Below are 26,137 nucleotides of genomic sequence, written 5' to 3'. Positions count from 1 at the left end.
CTACTGGCTTGGCGGTATCTATAATGCTTCCCCCATCTATCAGAGGCGTTAGAGACTACTGTTGGGCGGGAAATGTCCTTGAATTTAGCTGAGTGACCTCCTTTGGAGATATGAGGTTCTTTTACGTGCCGCAGAGCTACTACACGGGACCCACGGCTTAAAGTCCCTCCCGGAGGACTTGTTCTCTGAATTTTTCCGCCCTTAAAAATTCCACGACCTCCGCCGGGTTTGAACCCGCGTACCACGAGTCATGAGGTGGGGACGTTATTACTGATCTCCAATTACGGAGAAAGTGTTACGTTACTGAATCTTCGAGTTCCGTAACATGCGAGAAATTTCTTTACCAAATTAGTGATCATAAACTTTTACAGGAGGGATGTGCTCAGTGCTGTTAGAGCACGAAGTGTGAAGCTGATCGTAATGCAACTTTTCTCCTCTGTCACTGCCTTAGATATCCTTGGTGGCGTGTAGGAAGTACGTAGCTACACGCACCTTGCTTGTTTCCCTCTTCATTTTCTGGGGTGACTTACGAATCACTGACACTGAAACACCCCAGCACATAGTTCCATCTTTCCTTCTGTAATATTGCTGCAATTGTTCTGAACAGAAGTGAGAAAATGTTGCCTTGAGCGACATACGTGCATTACGGTTCATCTCTTGTTTCAGTCTGACAGATCTTCCATGTAACAGCGATACACCTTGCAGCTTGGCTGTCATTCAGTATCCACATAAACACTATTAGTGTCTGCTGTATGTTCGTTATAACAGTTTGAACACAGTAGTTACTTCTTACGCACGTTAATGAAATTCATCAACTTCTTAAGAACATCCTCGCCTACCAAATCCTGACAGGAACATTTCATTTCCTGAATATTCTTCTTTATATTTCTTGTACCTGGATATGACAGTTCTTCTGTGTTAAAATTTATAATTTTCTCTGTCTTGCATTTTTCAGCACAGTGTTTATCTTGAACGAGAAAATGTATCACATCCCAGAAGACAATAGGTAATCTAAAAAAGTATACTTCCTTATAGTTTTCCAGGCTATCTAGTTCAGCATATTTTATTTTTCGCAACTTTCTAACATATTGTCACGTGTAGGGCGGTAAGCGTGACGAAAATGAAGGGTTCTAGTTCGGATGATCGGATTTATTGGCACTTCGGTTACAGCCTCTCGTACTCACACTTAAATACAGCGCTATCGCTGATTTACACACACTCCAGCTCGCCGTTGTACACGCACTAGGATTCTGTCTCCACTAGTCGTCTCCTGGCAACGGATCTCAACATAGAAACTAGCGCTTCAAAGCATTTTGGAGTCTGCCTGCCATTTCTTTTTCAATTACCTTGGAACCTCGGAACTCAACTAAAAACTCTTCTGGACTCCTCATTAATTTAAGCTACAACAGGTCTTCGTTCAGGAGCCGGGGTAGCGCAGTCGATATAGCAACTGGCTAGGGCTGGACGACTGAGGGGTCGGAGTTCTAGTCCCGGTAGGGTCAGGAATTTTCTCTTCTCCACGTCGTCTAGACCGCTTCTGGGGTCCACCCAACCTCCTATCCAATGGGTACCGGGAGCTCTTTCCACGGGGGTAAAGCGGCCAGGGCTTGAAGCTGACAATTCACTTCCAGCTCGTGCAGAGATGAAGAAAATGTGGAGCTATACATCCACTCCAACCTACGCCATTATGGCTTAGTGCTTAATTCGTTGAGCACAGGAACAATTTTACCTCTAGAGGTCTTCGTTATATAGGCTCCACCCGGATAACAGAAAACGCAGTCCTATTGTTGCGTGGCGCAGACCACACAGAAAACAAGTCACGTGATAGCTAAGTACTGTTAGAGTGTCACTTAATTGCGTCAGCGTGGAAGTGTAATTAACAAGCCGTTGCCTAGAAGCGGATTGCATAACCCCTTTTGTTGGTGCGTGTATCGCGGGGTCTTTATCAAGCCGTTACCTGTCAGTGTGGTTGACATGTCACAAGTCACAGTATTAATAATTCCATACCATAATACAAGAATGCAGACTCTTTTCAAATTGCTGATTGAGATCCACCTCGTAAATAATTCTTATAGTACTCATGGTGAAGAGTTCAGGAGAGGGGTCATCACGAATGTTCAGTATTGTTCACGTCCTCCATAATTTCAGTCCTGTCCACAACTCGATTATATAACATCCATTTTAATAATATCTTCCACTTAACCCCTACGAAATCTGTCTCAGCATGAGATTCTGCAATCAGAAGTTTTTTTTTTTTATTTCCAAGCGGTGTCACATGCAGTGACCATCTTCAGATAGTGCTAGATGGAAGGTATTTTTCTCCGGCTCCTGTTACTTGCTATCTCTTATATGCAATATTCTCCTGCGCATCTCGTCCTGAAATACCCTCACTATCTGCGAGTAGTCTGCCTTCAGCTCGTAGTACCCTCCCCTACACGATCTTTATATTCATTGTTGCATTAACCCAGCAGACGAAGCAGTCGCCTGAGACATGTTGCTGTTATACCAGATGGCTGTGTTGGAGGGACCGTAGTTTGGGGAAGACGGATCGCCTGCCACCGATCCATTTGCTCCATCGCCCTCTTGTTCACTTTAATAATTAATAAGGACACCGCTATGACAGGAATGTACAGAATTTGTAGTGCACCAGCGTTCCGAACATACCTCGGATATTTCATTTTGATGTCTTGTCGTTTTTCAAAATTAATTATGCGAAAGTCAGGTTGGATCAGTCGGTAAAGTGGCTACAGGCAGGGCAACCAACCACTCCTCGCAGCCGCAGACGTGTGGCTCTCCCAATCTCCTCAGTGGGTACCGGGAACTCATTTCTCGCAGTAGAGCAGCCGGAGCTTGAAGCTGAAAATTACGTTTCTTCAGTTGCATTTGATTGTATATATGTAGCAAACAGAAGGCAGTATTGGAACATTGACATGGGAGGCACGAGTATGTGAACAGAAGCGGTCGTGGCCTACTTTAAACTGGGATAGCAGCCTGTGAACTTAGATCGAAACGCAGAAAATTACTAAATGGTTTCAAGTTGCTCAACCAAGGTGCTTAGTGACGTTTGCATGATTTCTCCTCGGTTCTTGTAGGCGAATGGCAAGATGGCGTCTTCACAGGGACGTGAACACATAAAAGATTTTGATGAAATATGGCTTCTGGGTTTTATATTAGTGTTGTGAGAGTCATTTAATTCTGTATCTTAATATTGAAATATATCCCCCAATTTACATGTTGCCCCGATAGGGGTTGTCTTATGAGGCGGCCCATCGTACAAAGAGTTTATACAAAATGTAACATCTTAGTAAGATCTATAACTTCTGCCTACATACTGTTAGTTCCTCGGAACTCTAGCCGTGGTAGAGGGGTCATACCATCTCTCGCGGGGCTGGGGGATCAGTCATATCAGCTTACGTCAGTGTGGGTACCACCAGTTTGGAATGTAGCGTCTTGTAGCACTAGTGGTCTCTGTAGGTAATATTTCCCGCTCGGGGAGTAGCTCTGAACGTCACCGCAGCAAGCGTACAGCTTCGCGCTCTCCTCAACAGCGCTTACCTTTCCGCGCGTCTAAAGTTACGAGGCACTAACTATACCTATTTATATGAAAAGTGGAAGAAGCATTTTGATGACTACGACATGTGGGCTACTTACAACCCGATTAACATGACACACACATCTGCAGTAAATTTGCACCAGATAATGAAAGAAAGGATTTTGATAGTGTTGTAATATCCCACTCTGCTTTCCATTTTGCAGAATAGTTCTTCACTTCCTCAGACATAACGGCGGAGTAATCGGGCCAAGTATTGATATTAAGAATCTGAGAGCCGAAATAAACGACGGTGCAAAGCAGCAAATAAGAAATACGAGTGTAAGAGTGTGTCCAGTGTTTGAAGCCTGAAGTGAAGGCATGATCCAGCTATACGAGTGTATAGCAACGACTCTTAACGACGTTATGGCATATATAGAGGGAGTCCTGCTCTCTTATGAGAGATCGCTGTATTTCTTTAAGAACTTTAACTTTAGGTCAGTATTTTCATTTCTGGTAGTTATAAATGATAGATACAATTGCTTTGCAGTCATAAATAATCTAGTAACAAGGGGCATTCTTAGAAACACTGAGACAGCATTAATTGAGATAAAAGTTTGATCTGTATTCCCCCTCTTACGATGTGGCATTGTGTACGCGCGAACTTTAGTGATGTTAAAAATAGCAGAATGCTAATAAAGCCAATGAAGCTTATTAAACAAGGTCAGCAAACCCAGGAGAGGCAAACAGAAGTACTTGAAAGCATAACTTAGAAGGCCCTGCAGTTGGTTTCGGGTGCAGAGGGGGTCGTTGTGTTGAAAGTTAGCTTATACTATATAACGGTTGTTATGATGTGAGTCTGCCTTAACGAAGTGAGTTTGCCATATTTTCCAAATGCGGTCTTGGCGAGTTCGAATTCCTCTACAGCACTGTTCATGCAAATACAGATTGACATAGCTGATATAGTTAACGCAGCTGATCAATAAGAAACCATTCCACTATATGTGTTGAAATATTTCACTCTGATTTCAATTTCTGCAATAAAGAGCGACGTCACACTTCCGCCGGGGCAGATGTGTGAAATGTAAGTTGAAAGATGAACACACGAAACATGAAGACAGACAGTCGCTAAGGATGAATATACTTACTCACTTACTCACTTACTTATGGAGCCGAGCCCTTCTTGAGGAGCCTCCAGTTCTGCAGGAGAGCACAATTAACAGTAATGTGAATGACAAGATGATTATATCATTGCTAATTTTAATGACGGCAATTCTCACGTTCATGTTGATACACTGAGGATCGAAACGTGTACGCTTATATGCAAACATATGTAAATTTATTTATTGCTTGGATATGACAAATATTGTTGGACTTAACACATTCAGTATATAATTCCTAAGCAGCTGAAGCCACTGTACTGAATGCACATAGCTGCAGAAGAGAACAAAAGATAAACTCCGTGACTTTAGTCCGCAAGCGAACTATACCGACCCAGCGACCGCAGCTTGTCGACGAAGTTAGTGCCAACTTTAGCGGATAGAGGATGTCGCGTGGTCAGCGCAACGAATCCCCACGGCCGTTAATTTCGGTTTTCTGTGGTGATAATTACGAATGCTAATCTGTAGCGCTCGTGGCCTACTTTGAGTAGGTCCTGGTTAACTATAGAATGCGGTGGAGGCGGAGAGGTCAGGGCGGAGGGAGATCTCTGTAAGAAAAATTGCTTATCACCAGCCGTACAATTGTTGGATGAGCTTGGTGCTTTCCGTATTAAATCATTCACTGCGGGCTGGATCCCATCTAGGGGAACTGAAGAGTTTGCTTTTCCAACGTCAATATCCAGTTTCTTCATGTGTCCTGCGCTGTTCCCCTCCACGTCCCATAATATAAGAGATTGGTTATGCAGACGAGATACTGTGTAAAAGAATAACATTGCCGCTTCCCATAATCTGTAAGTAGCTTACGGTTTATTGGTTCTAGTTAAGGAACCGTTGAAGCTAGGCATACGAAAATGCATCTGGAGAAGAAAATAAGCGAGTTCACAGACTAATTATGAAACGTTTATGTGTTAATGCTTGGAAGCATTGCTTCTATGTGAAAATTTGAAATACGTTGTGGGGTTTTGTAGTCTGAATCTGTATTACAGTGAAATTATGCAGAGAAATGGGACACTGAATTGTATGACAGTTAATGCTTATTAATTTCTGATCTCTAAATGTAAATGTTAAGCATTCTGAGAATAGTACTCATAGTAAGTACTTCCCAGAACTTATTTTTATGCAGCTTGACATGGGAGCATTAAGTTGACTGTGCACGCTTAGGCTTTCCATGAGACTTCTGCTATACAGAAGTGTGCAGGCGACCGGCCGTTTCTTATGCCGAATGAATAAATAACTGTCATCTGGAAACATGGACGACAGTCCAAGTAACCAAAGAAACCATCCCCTAAACAGAAACTGGAAGTAGGAACAATGAATGTCAGTGTATTGTAATATTTGTTTAGTTGCTCATACACGAGTCTGTGAGGGGATCACCTGTTGTTCATTTCGTCTAATGAAGTCCTCTAAAGCAGATGCCGAGGCTGTACAAGAGCAAAGCAAAGCCCCACGATGACATGACAAGAAGGCTGTGGTACTTGAGCAACGCCTGTCGCGGGTTGCATACCAAATGAGACTCGTTTGTATATATTAGAGTCAGATAGGACATTAAGACCTTAAGGCCTTCCATGAAGGGGATGTAATGGCGAGTATGTTCGGTTAAGGGCAATTTCATTTTGTTTATAAGTGAATTAACTACAGAAGTCCAACTCTTTGCCCATAGGTATACATTTTTCGAATTCTCTGGTCTAGTGGTCAGAGTTCCTGCTTACAGATCCAGAGGTCCGGGTTCGATTCCCGGCGCTTCCAGATTTTCTGAGAACTAGTGGGTCTGGAACGGTGTCCACTCGGCCGCGTGAGAACAATTGAAGAGCGATTTGAAGGAAATAGCGGCTCCGGTCTAGAAAGCTGAGATTTACGGCCGTGGGGATTCGTTACGTTTGACCACGCGACACTCTCTATCCGCAAAAGTTGGCACTAACTTCGTGGACAAGCGGCGGTCGCTCGGTCGGTATAATTCGCTTGCAGGCTAAAACCACGGAGTTTAGTTTTTTAAGTGGGATGGTATTATATTTCATTTCATTTTAAATGGTAGGTGATATTTTAGCGCGTTTTGCGCCAGTCACTGTCGCTGTGCTTACCCCGTGTTCAGCACCACCTCATTTCTGTGTAATGCTGTAGCTTCGGGGTCGTAATGTTCCCTCAGGCCTGCTATTTTCTAGGACATTTAAATTGATTTCTTCTCTAGCTTTCACGCGCCTGGCCTCTGGCCTATTCTGATTCTGAATCAAAGAGGAGGGAGTGGCCTTTCGCAAGGCAACACTACACAGAAAATATGACCATACATCCATGCTCCAAGCGTTTTCGAACCCGCGATCTAAAGATCTCTGGCCCCTCCTACTTGTGACGTAAGAAACTCGAGCTCGGGCAGAAGAATGTAGCCCTGCTATCAGATCTTCATTTTAACTCCAAACATCGAAGCGTGGATTAGCTAGCTTGCAGCGGTCAGAGTACATTCGGTATGTGTAAGAGTGTCAGGTGATTTGCTGGCAAAGCACAAGTTCGGCTCTGGTAGACACGTGACTCTGCCAATGCCATTTCGATGCGGACAGCACTAAGCACTAAGCACTAATACTAGCGTCGGTAGCACGGCCACTGTAAGCGGGTTAGCTTAATATGCCTCGCATGTTAACCGAATGACTGTGTAAACTACGGGAATAGTTCACTGCCTTCCAGGCGAGAAACTTTGGTGTTACCCGGTAGACAGGCTGTATTCTGCACGTCAGTCATCTGACACTGATGAACGCCCCTGTGAGCTGGGTTTAATATTTGTCCAGGACAGTCTGCTGGTGATACAAGTCCTCTCTTGTCATCCAGTAATTCGAAAGACGGCTTGATGTGCACGGAAGCCTCGTACTGATTGCATTTACTGAAGTGTCAATTGGCAGAGCCTGTGTTCACGAAATGAAAGAATTTCTCGCATTAAAACAGCTGCGTCCAGAAGGCTGCCGAGCAGATCGCTTTATTGAATTCCATTGGAGCGCATCATGTCAGACACAGCAACCCGCAGTACATGCGTAGTGTGCCGAACTGCAGCAGGCCTTCCCTTCGTCGATAAGACAGAAAAGTATAGGCTATAGGCCGAAGTTGTCTGATGCATCGAATGGGTTGCTAGTGTTGTGTGGCATGGATTAAATGGAAAAAAAAGGAAAGAACGCGGACATTATCCGCATCAAATGGCGATATAAACATGCGGCCTAGATGCCGAGGAAAATCTCGAAGAAACCCACCCAGAGAATGGATGTAGTGCCTTACTGTTTTGTGTAGGAGATTACCAACGATGATCAGGTCAAGGAGGATGAGATGGACAGAGCATATAGCGTGCCATGGGGACATGTAGGATTTTGGTAGGAAAGCCAGGAAGGAAGAAACCACTTGGGAGACCTAGACGTACGTGGGAGGACTTGGAGAGATAGGATGGGGTGGTGTAAACTGGATTGATCTTATTCAGGATGGGGACCAGTGGAGGGCTGTTGTGAACACGGCAATGAGCATTCGGGTTCCATACAATGTTGGGAAAATCTTGACAAGCTGAATGACTGGAGTTAGCTGCTTACTTAGATTATCATTCCTTTAAAGAAGCTGCTGCTTCCATAGTCAGCATATCCTGAAGAAGGAGGCAGCAAGTTCAGCCGGGAAGTTCGTACCCGTCCTCCAGTCTTCGCATCTCATTCCAGAAGACCATAATCCCGACTTGTGGTTTCTTTTACGACGATGTTGGTCCGTATCTTAGAGTATAGGAATATGTTGTGGTACCAACAGCTCAGCTATGTGTACTTCTGTCTGCCTAATATCACTGATCCTATGTGCAGTCAGTAGCTGAAAGAAGTAGTTCTTCCTCACTCACTCATGGAGCTGAGCCCTTCTTGAGAAACCGCCAATTGTGCAGCTACTGAAGAATTTCGCAGCATTTTATGGAACCCGAAGGTTCATTTTCGTGTTCACAAGAGCCCTCCACTGGTCCATATCCTGAACCAGATCAATCCAATCCTATCTCTCTAAGATCCGTTTTAATATTGCCCACCCACCTACCTCTTGGTCGCCCCAGTGGCTCTTTCCTTCTGGCTTTCCCACCAATATCCTATATGCATTCCTCGTCTCCCCCATTCGTGCTACATGCCCTGCCCAACTCATTCTCCTTGACTTGATCATTCTAATTATACTTGGAGTAGAGTACAAGTTATGAAGCTACTCATTATGGAGTGTTCTCCAACCTCCTATCACTATATCCCTCTTCGGTCCGAATATTCTCCTCAACACCCACAGTCTATGTTCCTCTCGTAATATCAGAGAGCAAGTTTCAGTTTGCCTGGCTATTATATTGCGATTTCTTAATGAACGAGTACTACACTCTTTTTCCGACACTACCCATTACTTCTAGTATATAAGAACTTGTGTTTTCAGCAAGTAGCCTCCTGCACAGATTCAGTTAAGACTTCCCCACTGTTCTCGTCCTTCGTATGTTTCCTGACCACAGTTTACAATGATATGACGTTCTTGGGTGAAGGGGAGGCGGGAGGTAACGTGAGACCGTTCTCCAGCACCTCGTGTGCTCCGTTACGGCAAAGAGGAACCTGCGAATTGCTTTTGTTGTTTTCTGTACATACCTACTGCTTGCTTGCAGGTCAAGAGACGTCTGTTCTAGAAGCAGCTAAAGGCATTTTAGGTGATGCTCCTGATGTCGTGGGTCGAATGGGTAGCATTCCTGCTTGATCTTGACGCGAAGACCGTCTGTCCCGACTCAGTATGTGTGTGGTGTTCCTCAGCTCTGCCATTGAAATGCCGGGATGTCTGAAATTGGGCAAAGACAGCTTCCTTTATCATCTTTTCAATTCATAATTCATAAATCATTTTAGTCTTCTGTATTATACAGTCCGGTCTACTGACAGCTTCCTTAAATAAATCACTGAATAATAAATAAACACGGATTCCCCGCTTCTGGTGGAGACCACTCAAGCAATACTCTGCTTTATTCTAATGAAGGCGCCCCGCAGTGGGGTGGCGCTGTAACCAAACCAATGGTATTTAAATGAGGGATTGTTATATATGCGTTTTGCAGTCATCCCCCGTATGAAAGGTAAAACACCTACATACGGACCAAAATAATATTTTAAGTGTTCCCATGGATTCTGCTAATCATTTTTGAGACGTTATTTCATCCATGTCTGGCTTTTCCTTTGCCTGTTCTATTACGCGTATAAACCTATTTGGTGCGAATGAGATGACACGTATCTGCTCCTCACAAATTTGTTACCTCTGCCACGTGAATGTTACGTGCAGTTTACGTAGATACATTTTGTTGTGCTCATACTTACATCCAGTAACTGTAATGACTTGCATAAAATACATGATCATTTCGTACTCATTTGTGCGAAACCAAAATGTCTCAGTGTCTGACATGTCTGTATGTCCTGATTTCGTTGCATTTGCTGTGAGATGCAGTGTCCATATTTTTAGGTTGCGACGATGTAATAAGTTCGTCAGGTCATTTCTGTGGATCCACAGTTTTCATATTCAAATCATAAAAGTAAAGCTGTCCCTGTAACAGGCCGTGAAGGCCCATAGTGTTGTGAGATGTTGAGGGTCCCACACTATCTAGACAATCGGCTCAGAGATGGCGGTAAGGTTGTCAGCCTTATGCGCCGGCCGCGCTTTACTCCCCAGGAAAATTATTTAATTAATTCCTGGTACTCATTTCTGTTAGAGGCTGAGTCGACCCCAGGGCTATAGTGCGGCTGGAAGGATTAGGTTAATTGAAAAAATCCAATGACCTCATCGCGACTTGAACCCGCGACCTTCCAGCTGGTAGCTCAACTAACTACGCTACCGCGTGTCCCTCGTCTCCATATCATATAGATTTCAATTAAATTTTACTTCGAATGTATCCAGTAAAAGTTATTGAACGAATCGAGTTTTTGCTGGTTTTGATCTAATGAAGCTCCTGTTTAACACGTAGCTCAAAGCGGACTGCTCAGTTTCTGAAGAGAAGCCCATGTATAGTTCACATTTTGGTGGCATTGAATGCAGGTCACTCATGTTTGAAGTAGTTCTCCATGTGGAATATACGTAACGAGTTACAGTTAGCTTCTCACAGCTCTGCGCCGTGGAGTTAGTTTTTGTTCAACAGTTAATTAGTGGTGAGGATGAAATAATATTGAGATCCAGGTCTGTAAACACCAGTGTAACTGTTGTTGATTAATTAGTCAGCAACAGACCATGACTTATGCAGTGCGTATCTCTGCTTTAGTTGGTCTGGTAACAAAATGTTTATATTATAATGAGCCCTGTATGAAAATAAATACCAATGGAATGTATAAAATTACTAAGAACGTAATTGCAATTCTGTGAGGTCCAAATTGTGCCTAACATTCAGATAACAATATCACTTTAAATTATTCCATTTCAAGTTAAACACTTTTTTCAGTGATGTAGTTAGTTAGTTATTGGAGAGGGTGGGTTTCCCCATGCACTTAGAACTGTCTTGGTCCATTGTGCTTCCCTCTATGATATTCTACCATTCTCTATATCCTACCGGTACTGGTGCTTACCATCAGTCCCGCCCAGCAAGCGAGATCGGCCTCTACTAGCTGAGCGGTATCTGTAATGCTTCCCCCATCTACCAGAGGTGTTAGAGACTACTGTTGGCCGGGAAATGTCCGTAATTTTGCTTAGTGGCCTCCTTGGGAGACATGAGGTTCTTTTACGTGCCGTAAAGCTACGACACGGGACCCACGGCTTAAAGTCCCTCCCGGAGGACTTGTTCCCTGAATTTTTCCGCCCTTAAAAATTCCACGACCTCCGCCCGGTTTGAACCCGCGTACCTTGAGTCACGAGGTGGGAACGTTACCCCTAGACTACGGAGGCCGCTTTTCAGTAATGTAAGTACAGAGTAAATTGGTCCCTGTGATTTTTAGCAGCACTCCATGAAGACGTATGGAGGAATTAAGGTGCAGCTCCAGAAGTTCTTAACCTACGCACTGGATGAAGGTGAATATTCAGTTTCATGCACCGGCAATTTGTACTTCAGGTAGCCACTGAGTAAAATGCGGGAAGGGCTTCAGAACCGATCTGGACCTAGTGACGAAGAGGGAAGTCCCTTCTCTTGTCAGGAACCGAACTCCGGTCGTCTAGCCTGTAGCCTAATACTGACAGAGCTCAGACTGTATAACAGTTTCCAGATCCTCCTGTTGCAGGAAAGTATTGTGCATAACACCTTCATTTCATACCTTTTAAAGCACGAATTTTTTCTCAGTAATGTTTTAAGATTCGCTTCTGCCTCGTAGGTAAAATACTGCGTCTCCGTTATAAAGACAGTTTGGTCAAAGCTGTTTAGGGAAATAATCGCCATTAGTCTGAGAATCATTTGAAACACATAAATGTATTCTTTTTTATAAATCTCGCTGATTTTTAATGCTAAAGCAGGCGCTACATGTAGCAGCCACTATACTTTAAAGGGTTAGCTGACTAGCCTTTCGAGATATATGCAGTTACACGTGTTGGGAGTATTAAAGCTCAATTTTTAGATATAATAGCCTCATCGTTGTTGTATAAATATGATGCATTACCGCTACTCAATGTCCACTGTTTTATTCCAGCATAATTTGCATAATTTTCCTGTGGTGATGAAAATATTCCACAATGTGACTAGTTAAATGTTTTTATTTTTTACACTATAAAGCTCCTAAACTGCCTTTAGTAACAAAACCTTTGTGAACGACAGAAAAGCGTATATTTGGAACGGAAACTAAAAGAGAACAGAGGTTGTGATGGTGAATAGAGATAACACATATAGCAAGGGAGTGGAAGACTTTTCTAATTAACCTTCGTCCTGTATAAAAACATTGTTTGTGACTTTAAAGCTGGGCTAGAATGCAGGATGCATTAGAAATAATCTTCCTTAAAAGCAGAGACGATGAATTTGGAAGGAAAGCAACATATTACACGTGAAATCTGCAAAAGAACTTCTAATTAACCCTCCTGTTCATGTCATAGCGCGAGTTGTACTGCAGGAAAGAAAGAGAAGTGCCTGTAGGTGTCCTTGCATGCAGGTGGCAGGACAGCATTGCGATTTGTAACTGCTGAAGAGACCCTTAGATTCGTGCCTCTTCTGACGCTTCTCCTATATTAAGGTACCCTAGCTCAGTCTGAGCTTTGGAGCAGAGCCCACGCTTTAAGATGGGTTGAAAAATTTGACTGTCATAATATGGTGAGGGAAGATATCCCTATGTTTTTCACATAGAGAAAGAGGTTGAAAACCACAAGGAAAAGTGTACAAAATTCCTCAATTCTGCTCGTGTGTCCAACAAAGTGATTGAAGAGCTAAGGTTTTCACGGCGGTGACTATGAAGAATGCCGTCTTCTGGGATGTGGCGCCGTGTAGATATTTTGTTAACCGACGTTTCGGATGAACTTTTCGCTTCCATCTGCGTGAGCAATCTACAAAACCTGCTCACGCTGGTTCATCGCTAGCAGATTTTTTAAAGCCTGGAGACAGAAGCGATACGTTCCTCCAAAACGTCGGTTTAAAAAATATCTACAAAGCGCCACATCCCAGAAGACGGCATTCTTGAAAGTGATTGAGAATCAGAGGATGTTACAAGTGGATCCTTATGTTATTTAACGACGCTGTTTCAGCTGTGAGTGTCACATAATGTGGCAAGATGAGGTAGATGTTATCCTTGAAGAGAAGCCGATATCTCAGCAAAATTCCAGCAGAAAATTGCAACGTTGGACTCGAGTCTGAGTTGCTTAAGCCAAATTCACATTACCAAAACTGATTGCATAATACTAATTTGTACGTTCAGCGTATCCCTAAAGGTAAGATCATAGATCTTATAGCGATTGCAGCAAAAGACCAGTGAAGAACTTGCACACGAATCGGTTTATCTCCATCGTATTTAATAAACAGGCTTATAGGGAGATGTTAATAAGAGACTGAATTGAATATACACGTAAATAAACAGTAAGCAATGAAGATGCGACAGGTTTTGTGTGCATATCATTACAACGACCTGCAAAATTATGAGATGACAGAATAAACCAAATACATAGATATGTTTATTTAGGAAATGTGGAAACTATAGACCCTATGGAGAGAAATATTCGGGAAATAAAAGACAGAATGTTTGTGCATGAGTAAAATAATTCAGACACTTCGATAAATTCATATCCATGGGCACTTTTTTAAAATTACGCAAAATACTAGTCACTGCGGTTAGTCGCTGGCTTCTCACTACGGCGGCCCAGGTTCGATCGCAGGTCTGGTCAAGTGGGATTTGTGGTGGACAAAGTGGCGCTGGGGCAGGCTTTTTTCGAGTACTTCGGTTTCCCCTGCCAATCTTCATTCCACCAGTTGCTTCACAATCACCCTAACCTATCATCTGGGGCTGGTACAATAGGCCAGAAGTGGCCACGGTACAATGGACTTGGTCCCACCCCACTAGCAATAAAATAAGAAGTAAAATAAAAATGTCCTTTGGCCACTGTCACGAGTATTCCGAAGCAAACGTGATGGAGGAAGTTAAGTTTGCTGGTTGGAGAAACTGCTAGGCCAACATACAGGAAGAGCCGGGATGATCACGTAGATAGAGTTGGTGAACATGGGTGGACGTTGATGGTGTGGAATTGTAAATCTACACGACAAATAATAAAAGGCAGGAAAAGGCGATTCTCGGTAGTTTCTGAGGCGTACACATTAATTAAACAGCCATAGTTTTGAAGTCAAAGATACCATGCAGTGACATAAGTAAAAAGGTGAAGTACGTGTAGAAGTAAAGGTATCCCTCTAAGAGGCCGTGGAGGCCCATAGGGTTGTGAGACGTCGAGGCTTCCACATTTTCTAGACAGTTGGCGGTACATATACTAAAATTGGAACGATACAGAGAAGATTAGCATGCCCCCTGCGCAAGGATGACAGCCCCCCTCGTTGGTGTCTCCAACTTGTCGTGGTGAGGGGGTTTGAGTATGCCAAGGACCCTGAGAGCTATACCAGCGGTAGCGTAGCTACTGGCAGGGCCTCCCTTGCTGGACAGGTCAAAGGGTAGGCATCAGACGAAGAGAGACACCAAAAACCAAAAACTGATGCCGGAAGCAGCGTCATCAGCAGCGACTTGAAGCACAGAGCAAATGATGCTCGAGATGGTTCAAGTTCGTATAGCAACAGGCGTGACCAGAGTGGTTTGAACGGCTGTTGTACTGCGATGTGGAAAGCAAATGGAAAAACTACCACATTATCACTTTTCCTGGATAGTCTCTTTCCAAAAACAGAAGATCGCATTAAGTGGAGGAACTTTTTTGGAAGAGACTGTGGACCTGTCGTCTGACAGATTACTGATGAATGAATGGCTCGTAGATGGCGGTGAGGTTGTCAGCCTTACGAGCCGGCCGCCCTTTACCCCAGGAAGATTCCTGGTACTCATTTCTGTTAGAGGCTGAGTCGACCCCAGGGCCATAGTGCGGCTGGAAGGATTAGGTAAATTGAAAAGATCCACCTCATCGGGATTCGTTCCCGCGACCTTCCGGCTTGTAGCATAGTATGCAATGACATATAAGATAGATATATTCACTAAAATCCTATTACTGACTATCGATGTATTGTGAATGCATATCACGTAGTAATATTTCCAAAACGCTGGACGCTTTATGGCAATCCTGGAAAGCTGTAAGTGCCTACATTTTTTCGGCAGTCCATAGTTCCGCCTGTCTTTGCATTTCCAAGGCATATTTAACACTAGAACTGACAACTAAGTGTCATGTTTGTTCCTGTGAAAATATGCAGGCTACTCCCGTGTGTTAGGCATCTGTTCTGTCCAGGAGGTGCTGTCTTACTGACGTGCACCTGTTGAAACACCAGCCGACTTAGCTATTACTGGACATGTTAATGAAATTAGAAATAAATGATTTGGCTTTTTATTAATGCTAATTATATTAATTTCTAGATTTAATGACCCCTGATATCAGCGCTCAGCGACTTGCTCGCCGAAACACCATTGCCCAGGATCCTTGCCAGTTGTACATTACAACACCCGCAACCAAACAGGGGACACGCAACACGACACACGATATACCCTGAGAATAAGAGGAACGACTCGCATAGTGGTGAAACTATGCGCGGTGTTAGCATTGGGACAGATAAGATAAATAATCTTAACAAGTTTTTAGTATATACATATACATTTATTATAATTGACGAATATTTTTAAATACTTTTTAAATTTTACAATGACGTAATGGCAAGCAATGAAATAGATTGACGTAAATGGAGCACCTGATGATGGCACTGTAGTGCCGAAACATGTTGTGAAGTAATAAGTAAAATTGAGTGCACTAAAAGACGGACACTGCTTATGTTCTCATATAGCGCCATTCTTCTGACAGGGTGTAATTTATATTTGCGTATCGACTTTTCGTGGTAATATTCTGTATTCATATTGAGGTTGCGCTGGAGATGAAGGCAGTGCATTACTCCGAATTGTCGGTATCCACTTAACAGAGTACACAGCGCCGCGATCCACAAGACCACACTATGAATTTTTACAACCATGAAAACGCCACATCTCATGCAGATGTACATTTTACGTACGAGTTCACTTATATTACCTGTGTGTTTCTGGTTGTGCTGCTGAACTGTCTTGTTAAATGCCCATATTTATTCTGGAAGGGTGACATGTTACACAGGCACCTGTATTATTTCATTTTCCCTGAAGCACGCGTTTCTAAGTACCACTGAAATAACGTAAGAATCTTTTGGAATTCTGACCATATTTCCAAGCTTTAAAATTTCTCAGTTGATGAGGTTAGAGTGGTTATGTGGCAGTGGGACATGAAAAATGGGCACCCAGAGGAATTGTGGCGTTTTCCATTGCTTAATTAATGCAAGTCTATGGAAACAAGCATTTACGATGCACGAGAATATTGGACCCGGTCATTTTATTAGCACGCACCCTATTTGAGCTCATAAAATGACCGGGTCCCGTGGGAGAAGCTCGAGCCGAAACAGCGAATAATTTCGGGCCATGTGCTGATCCTTGCTGTGTCGAGTCTTTATAAACTGCATATTTTAATATACGTCAGCATCCCTTTGTAATGAGGTATCATCCTTTTTGCTAGAGTATCCATCAACAATACAACAATATAAAAGATTTTAAGAATATGTCATTCGCTTAAAATGTATTTCGGTACTATGGTTGTTAATATCATTAAAATATCCGTAGGACACTACAAGTATACAACTTTATACATTAAAAGTGCACGGTGAATAAGTACAGTGCAGTGGTCTCCCCAGAGAATAGAATCACCTGATGATGACCCATTTGAGGCCGAAACATGTAGTGAAAATCTAAAAAACTAAAAAATACATGTAAATTAAGACAGTCCGAAGAATTTTGACATCACTTTTAATCTATAAAATTGTATACCTATAGTGTCCTACGTACAGTTTAATGATTTTAACAATCATAGTATCGAAATACATTTTATGTGAATGACATATTCTTTATGTCTGTTATAGTGTTGTATTGATGACGGATACTCTAGCAAAAAGGATGCATAGTTTATGTAGCGCACAGTGGAAATACGAGTGTGAATTAGGAATGACACGCCTGAAAGTGGTCGTGAGGGATCTGAATCCGGAGGGAATGAGGAGACGGCCTAACATACTCAGGGAAGTCGTAACCTTTACCGATTGGGCAAGTGAAATGGAGAAATGTAAAGATAAAGTTCTCCTTATTCTTAATGAAGCACCACGTGACGGTGGGAGATTGGAGGAATACTTCCACACATTCTTCACGTCGGAACTAGATGGAGGTGAGTGGTCAGCTACGTGTTCTACCCCCGGGGTAACATATTCTGCGGAAGTGGGTGCGCCCCAGACCCGGCGTGGACGCTGTGCAGATAAGAAAAATCTGTTGCTTTTTCCAGGAATTGAGTACTGATTCCTCGGTCATTCAGCCCGCAGCCGAATCCCTATGCCGACTGTTCTATCTGCGATGCACACAAAATTAAAAAAGAAAACATATTGTTATTATCGTTATTTGTCGGATGTTATAATGTTCAGTGTGCACACACCACGTCGGTCGTGGAAGTCCCACATTATACCATCTAGCCAGAGGCTGGTTATTTTCACTGAGGTGTGTATGTTCTTTTCCGAGGCAGTGAACACAAATGCTGGGATAACATTCTGAAACAGATTTATCGCTCCAATTTCGTCGTACACACGCATCCTACCGTTTGACGATACTAAGCCTATGCGTTCCAGAAAGCATCGTTAAGTAGACTGAGAAACTTAAATACACCGAAGTGGATGTATCCCTTGTGTTGGTGCGCACATTTCGAGGATAAATAGCAGTGCGACACTTGCACAGTATGGGAATTGATGTTCCCACGGCCCTGACTATGAAGAATTATCCAGTATCGGATATGACGCAGTTTTGTCCAGTAGAATTCTACCAGCCGTTTCAGAGGAACGTACTCCTCCATCAAGAAGGCACGAGAGAGAGAGTCAGTAAAGAGGTCACAAATGGATAAGAAAACGTAAAATAAATGATATTCGAACCTTGGAAAAAAAACATTTCTCGACATATCCGCCACCAACATTACATACAGAAAACCTATTACGTCCATTACATCTGTTTTACTTCCATTTGTGACCTATTTCCTGACTGTCCCTCGTAAAAATTCTTTTACACATTGTTTCTGAGAGGTTCCCCAGTCCATTTCCTTTAATTCCTTCAAAGGCGAAACGATTTTTGCTACGTTGAACCATAATGTTACGGTATGACTGGTTGAACAAGTGGCAGAAGCAGGTACATCTGTTACAGTCACGCAGTAGTAGTTAATTGAGTAACCTCCATGGTGCTCAGTTCTTCAGAAGCCATCAGTCGCTCAGCCACTCGAGAAAGTCCCAGCATTTTACGGAACCCAAATGTTCATTTCCGTGTTAACTAAAGCTCGCCACTGGTATACATCCTGAGCCGATGAATCCAGTTCTTACCTCGCCCCATTGTAGTATTTGTCTAAGATCCAATACGAGTATTTTCCTCCGAGTAGGTTCAGGTCAAAATGTGTCCTTATTAAATTTTTGGTATGCTACAAGCCGGAAGTTCGCAGGTTCGATTCCCGATGTTGTCATTGGAGTTTTCAATTTACCTAATCCTTCCAGCCGCACTATGGCCCTGGAGAGGACTCAGCCTCTAACAGAAATGAGTACCAGGATTGTCCACTGGTTTAAAGTGCGGCCGGTGCATAAGGCTGACAACCTCACTGCCATCTGTGAGCCCATTTTCTAGAAAATATTGAAACCTCACCGTCTCACAACTCTATAGGTCTCTGCGGCCTCTTACAGGGATACCTTTACCTGTTCTTTTACGAACTTAGTGTACACAATAAAGCAAGCAACTTTAGACTGAAGCAGCGCGTTCATCCGATACGTCGGTAAACTTCTGCCAGACTATATGACGTAAGATTCCTGCCACCGCCGTGAGAACCTCATAACTGGTAACCCGAGAGAATTCTCCCACACTCTCACGTTATCTGTCACTTGGTGCCAAGGCCTGCAGACGCATGCGGAGCTGTAACCTCGAGGCAATTCTGCTTAAATATATTAGCCTCGTTTTCCATTCCCTTGATAAATTATACTGCGTTATTTCTGTTAAACAATGATTCTCTGGCGAGTGGTTTTCGTTGCTTTCCTCCCAACGCTCTGAACAGAAGACAAAGCCCTCAAGAATACTGCATTCCGTGGAATTCAGCAGCAGGAATTACTCAGAGACATTACACAACTTTGCCAACAATAGAATCGAGCCGCAGAGTCTAAAGAATGGGCTTGTGATGGTGGACATTTAGCAGGAATTGTTTTTAAGAGCTTATCTTCAAGTGCTAATTCTATAGCGTTTTCTCTTGTGTATTTGTAGTACTGTGGCAAGATTAATTAATAATGTTTGAGTGTTGGAAGCTGGAAACATAAGCTTTTCTTCGAAGTTCAGGATTTATTTCGGAAAAGAAAAACGCCAGTCTCTTTCTCTCTCAGAAACATAAAGACTGGACTATGGACTGGAATACCAAAAAATTCAGGTTCGATTCCCGGCGGGGACGCTCTTCACAGCTTCCATACCGGATCCGGAGTTCCCTCAGTTTCCTATCCAGTGGGTACGGCAGAGGCTTGATGCTGACGACTCACCTCCATCTAATGGTCAGGTTAAGAATGTGTGGAGCTGTACCTGCAGTCTGCCTTAACCAACCAAATACTGTAGTGTAGGATTTGAGATTCTTTTAGCGAGTGTTGTTTTTCTGGGATATAATGAAATGTAGTCCGTTTATAGTCAACTGACGTTTCGGAGCTCAGCTTGCTGCCTGGTTCATGCTTTTTTTTTTTTTGCTTAGCTTATTTGTCGACCAGAAGATGGAGGAGACGTGTTCCTCCGAAAAGTGGGTTAACCTTCTACAGACTACAGGGCGTTATATCCAAGAAGACAGAACTCTTCCCAGTACTGTAAATTTTCTCTATGCGAGAGTATTCTATTTCGTCACGTTCACCGCTTAATATGTAGCAGGATCCAGTACCTGACAGATTTCGATTGAACTTGGCGTAATAGGCATAGACCTAGATTGAACGTTTTCTTGCCGCTTTTATTTTAATTTAGTTTGGACCATCTTAAATGCAGTTTTACCAAATTAATTTATGCGTATGTATTTTGAACCTTTCGTAAGTATCCGAAATTTCCACCTTTATAGAAACTGCTATGGCCGCCGTCATGTGCCATCTCTTGGCATTTTGTCTGAACTACAGACTGAGGAAACATCTGGACGGAGTCTCTTTTCTTGCACTTGAAGGTCAAATGAGTTTTTACGTACTGTTTTCTCACTATAGAGGAGCAACTCCAATTAAAATGGCGGTTTGACACTGCAGCAATTAATGAGGAGTTAATGAAATTTCACATACGAGTACGACCGTTTAAAGTTTTGTTCAGTGTGGGCTGCGTTCCCACCACTGGGAATACCGCAGCGTAGGTGGGTGGACAATATTAAAATGGATCTTAGATAGGATAGGATGGATTGGATTGATCTGGCTAAGGAAGAAACCAGTGGAGGGCTCTTGTGAACACGGTAATGAACCTTCGGTTTCCATAAAATGCTGGGAAACTCTTGAGTGGCTGCACAATTGGCGGTTTCTCAAGAAGGGCTCATCTCCGTAAGTAAGTAAGTAAGTAAGTAAGTGGGCTGCGTTCCTAAAGTTTTCTTAAATTTTTAGTTTTAAACGTCGACAGATATTTGATGAAATTCAGTGTACAACAAGTCTGATCTCTGTACGCCTACTTTGTGTGAATTTCAACCAGTTAAATTTGTTTTTATGTCCGCCTTCATTATGGGAGCAAAGTGTAATTGTGGGTTTTCTCGCTAAGTGGTCCTATGCTCATGAGGGAAATACGTCTTGAATTAAAGATGCAGAGATCCATAAAATACACACATTTTACACAATGTTGGTATAAAACTCGGCGGTTTCAAAGAAGCCACTAGTATTATAACAATATATTGTCACTTTTACGGGGGCACGCGTGGAGAAAATAACGGGTTCTCCCTCGGATGATTGGATTTATTAGCATTTCGGTTACATCCCCTCTTAATCACACTCAAATACAGGCGCTATCGTTGATTTACACACTTTATATTTCACCGCTGCACACCCTCTAGGATTCTCAGTTTCCACTAGTTGAAGGGCTATAATACAAGCCGGAAGGTCGCGGGTTCAAGTCCCGATGAGGTCATTGGATTTTCTTCTCCTCCTTCCAGCCGCACTACGCCCTGGGGTTTACTCAGCCTCTAACAGAAATTAGTACCAGGAATTAATTAAATCATTTTCCTGGGGAGTAAAGCGCGGGCGACGCGGCTGACAGCCTTACCGCCATCTTTGAGCCGATTGTCTAGATAATGTGGGACCCTCAGCGTCTCACAGCCCTATGGACTTTCGCGGCCTGTTACAGGGATAGCTTTACTTTTTTTTTTTACTTTACTTTAGGTCTGCATGTAAATGTTAACGAAAAGATTTCAAAGGCCTCATCGTCCTTTTCCATCCGTTGTATCACGTCCACAGTCTTAAGTGAAATCATTGCAGAAAGTGTTAAGCTTACAAGATAGAAAGTTTGCTTTGCATGCCATGTTGGACTTCGCAGGGTGAAACAGTTGCAAGTGCAGAAGTTGAGAAACAAGAAGAAAAGGTACCCGCAGCGAAATTTCGGAGAAGGCAAGTGAGAGAATGTCTTTGGTAATTAATTGAGAAGGTGACGTGGTCGGTGACAGTGGTGTGACACTAATGGCCGGGGGAGATAAAGCAAGTGGCTAGTGTTTCACTCCTCACTGGAACTCCTGCTGAGGACAGTGAAGGAAGTAGGAAGAATTAAACAGCATATCTGGACGTACCTGATTATGCTACGAGTGTTATGTTCCTCTTCCATGACTCGGACGTGTAATATACGGGTTGCTTTTGATCTGAGTTCTCCAAGTGACAAGCTCTGCAGTACCTTTCCTTCCTGCTACACTGTCTCAGTGAAAGGCAGGTAAAGAGGGCTTAATTTAGCAAGTGTCTGCGACTAAGGTTTTGTCTCGTGACCTGAGAAATTCTCACAGGAGTGGCAGTGAAGATTGCTGTCATCTGGGATATGACGCCTTGTAGATGTTTACCTATGTTTACCTCTGTCTTGACGCACAGGAAATTCCTTAATTCCAGAAGTTGGTGAATATCCATCAGGCCACACGATGTCACATCCCAGAAGACATTGCTCTGTTTTCTCCTGAACCCTTTCCATTATCTGTTTGATGGACGTTTTTAAACAACGGTTCTTTGTAATCTTTGTAATCATAGCGGTGCTGCCTGGGATTGTGGGTGTGCATTGACTCGTCACAAGTAGCACATTTCCACGATAAAAGCTTCCATGCAACCTTTATTTTGTAGCTGTTAATGCCGAATGTTCCGGCTGGATTGTGAGTATGCTGAGCTGAGCCTATTGCAAGAGACTAACAGAACGAATTTATTTAAATAATAAATTTAAAACATAGGGCAAGCTATCCGAACATGAATATGAGACTGTGTTATGTGATCTAGCAGAAGCTGCACACTACCGGAGATTACCCAGTCGTTCATTCAGTCATTCATTTTAAACACTTCGTGCTGTTAGCTGTTAGCTGTGTTCGGAGAGGCCGCTCCATAGTTCAAGCGGTTAGTCACTGGCTTCCTACCGCGGCGGCCCTGGTTCGATCCCGGGTCTGGTCAAGTGGGATTTGTGGTGGACAAAGTGGCTCTGGGGCAGGTTTTCTCCGAGTACTTCGGTTTCCCTTGCCACTCTTCATTGCACCAAATTCTTCATCATCATAATCACATGGGGCAGGCTACAATAGGCCAATCAGTGGCCGCCGTGCCAAGTGGACCCAGTTGGACTCCACCCCCCACTAAGCGAATTTTTAGCTATTTTTAGGATTATTTTTAAATTATCGTATCTGTCTTTAAATTCTGTGTAATTTATCAATAAGGCAATTTTTACTATATAAGCTTTATGATTTTGATTTCACAAATATATAAATACATTTCCGAGACGCCATCTTTGCATCTATCGTGTGTTGTTCTATGCAGTTGTGGGCAGAAATTCAATTTTCATGCAATGTCGGAAAGTAGTTCTTTCCCTGTAAAGCATTGTATGCGCATGTGAGTCAACTTCAACCGTGCAGTTTCCTACCTCATCGCATCCAGCTGCTACCCTGCTGTCTGCTTGCGCCTGCATTACTAAAACACGCTTTATTAATCGTTTTTGTACGGCGTTTCTAATCCCCGTGCATTGCGCTCCGAATCTAGGATTACACTTTCTGAATTGTTCTCACCAACATAACCAGTTCCCTTAGCATTCACCGTTCAAGAGAGAACCTTAATCTCTGAGTCCCTTCTTGAGAGTTCCAAATATTTACCCATTGAATTAGTAGCGCTCTTTATTTTTTGCAGCAATAAGGTTATTTTTCTTCCCGTTTTCATGGAGAGAATTGAGAGATTGCAATGGAAAGTGGGTGACAAACAGCGCTCCCTCTAAGCCGGGGATGTAAGTGCGCAATCCATTGTGCCCTCTGAGTAGCGGTTGGGTTAGCTTGGGCATCCTTGCTGGGGAGGTGGCAATGCTTTTCGGAAAAAGCCCGTAACAGACATAACATTTATAATCTTCCAAAAATAACAACAGATTAATGTTTTCTTTTCAGTTTTATTTTTATTAATTCAAATTTGCTATATATATTGTATTGCTAATAGGGTGGGACTAAGTGCCTTGTACTGCAGCCAATCAGAAATATTGTACCAGCGCCAGATGATAGGTAAGGGTGATTGTGGAGCAATTGGTGGAATGAAGATTGGCAGGGGAAACCGAAGTACTCGAAACCCTGCCCCAGCGTCACTTTGTCCACCACAAATCCCACTTGACCTGACCCAGGATCTAACCCGGGCGGCCACGGTTGGAAGCCAACGACTAACCGTTGAGCTATGGCGCGGCCCAAATTGACTATATGTATACTAAGCCAATAAAAGTGCTTTGGTGACTGAGACTGGTGCGCGGGAATACGGAAGCCGCTGCGCGCGCAGCTGGGAGGGTACATTGGTGAAAAACATGCTTCGCAAGTGCTCGAACCTATTAGTTATCTGCGATGCAGGTGCTGGGTTTGTGTCTAGGGCCCCTTGTATGTGTTTTAGGCGACAGAACTGTTGTTATACTGAGTCATAAGTGAAAGTGGCGTTATTATTGTTGGATTCTAGAGGAATCTGATTATGTTGTATAGCTCGGGATTACTGGATTTTTGGTCATGCCCATTGTCCGGTATTATAAGAAAAGTAAAGCTACCCCAGTACCAAGCCGTGAAGGCCCATAGGGTTGTGAGACGTTGAGGGTCCCACATTATCTAGACGATCGGCTCAAAAATGGCGTTAAGAATGTCAGCCTTACGCGCCGGCCGTGCTTTACTCCCCAGGAAAATTATTTAATTAATTCCTATTACTCATTTCTGTTAGAGGCTGAATAAACCCCAGGGCCTAGTGCGGCTGGAAGGATTAGGTAAACTTTAAAAAAATGCCAATGACCTAAAACATATTATTATTATTATTATAATTATCAATAACAACGACAACATTTCCCCAGATTCTGTTGGCAAAGTTTCAAATTTTATGCGTCTCAACTCCAGCCACCTGCCTCCTCGACACTGCTGCAAATTCTCTGAGAAGGATTTGGTATGCACCCATTGCAATGCAAAGGAAGTAGCATTGCGCCCGTTCCTGAGCACCACTCCAAGAAGGCCTATAGGCAAGGCGGCTGTAAATCGCCAATCATTCGGAATTACGTACGAGTCTTCAGCCATTAGAGCTAGAAATGAGCTGGATGTTGGGATGTGCCTGTTTATTTAATCAGAACATGAAGGAGTTCGTACCTTGTTGGGGGTGTGTTGCGTGTCATATATGTCTATAATTTGTTGTTTACTTAACGACGTCAGTAACTCAGACTGTGTAGCGTTGAATGATTAGATGATACTGAATAGAAAATCGGAAAGGTGTGAGATGTATCGGTCGCGGCCTGTTTTAAGGTACTGTCCTAGTCTGCCTGAGGAAAACCACGAACCACCTGAATCAGGGTAGTGTCCTGGCCGAGATTCGGACTTGGCACCTTCTAAATACAAATCAGATATAGTACTGCTTAAGCCGGATTTCCCGATGAATGGTGAAGTTAGGAAGGCTGTCGAAAGAAATGGATCTGCTTTGTATCCGTCAAGGGTATCTCACTGAATTCCGTGTAGCAACTTTGGGAACACCGGTTACTACCGTCCGGCTATCAATTGCTGCAGCTACCGTGCTATCAGCTGTGTCAGAGGAAGAGGCATAATACACGTAGATAGGAATCTGAGATACAGAAGCTTTTGAAGAACGCCATCTTGTGGGATGTGGCGCCGTGTAGACAGTATAAACCGACGTTTTGGAGGAACGTATTGCCTCCATCTTCAGGGTAGAAAAAAATCGCGAGCGAGGAACTAGCATGAGCAGGTGGCCACCGCCGTGAAAACCACAGATCTTACATTAGAAGCGTTTGTTTCTAAATATCACCGGCGTATGACACGCACTGTGACTCTTGGGCTCCTTTCCCCTCTAGCGTTTGACCCCGCGTTTTGAGCATTTAACTCCATTTAAACCGGCAGTTCACCAACATTCGCCACAAAAGCTCGTGGAAAAGAAGCCGCGACTTCACACCGTGAAGTACGGTAAGCTGAGCACTCTCATAGCAACCAGTTTGTGACATACTGTGCCAGTGATACGCCTGTAGCTGAAGGCGAGACAGGCGTTTGGATCTACAGGCTTGTTCTGCTGTGGGGCTTGTACATTTACACGAACATTTGTCGTGTGTCTTGGCGAATCATTGACGAGTCGTGTGGCTGTGTGGAAACAGTT

The 26,137-nt window shown here is 43.3% G+C and overlaps 1 protein-coding gene and 1 pseudogene across 1 annotated transcript in view; both read left to right on the top strand.

The window, feature by feature from the left end:
• LOC111873888 (glypican-5) overlaps nucleotides 1–26,137 on the top strand; it is a 542,791-nt gene that overhangs the window by 315,972 nt on the left and 200,682 nt on the right. The window lies entirely within an intron of this gene.
• On the top strand, nucleotides 14,532–14,630 carry LOC111873890 (annotated as a pseudogene).

Source organism: Cryptotermes secundus, unplaced genomic scaffold (genome assembly GCF_002891405.2).
Source record: "Cryptotermes secundus unplaced genomic scaffold, Csec_1.0 scaffold539, whole genome shotgun sequence".
NCBI classification, from domain to species: domain Eukaryota; kingdom Metazoa; phylum Arthropoda; class Insecta; order Blattodea; family Kalotermitidae; genus Cryptotermes; species Cryptotermes secundus.
This window is presented reverse-complemented; position numbering and strand designations above follow the sequence as displayed.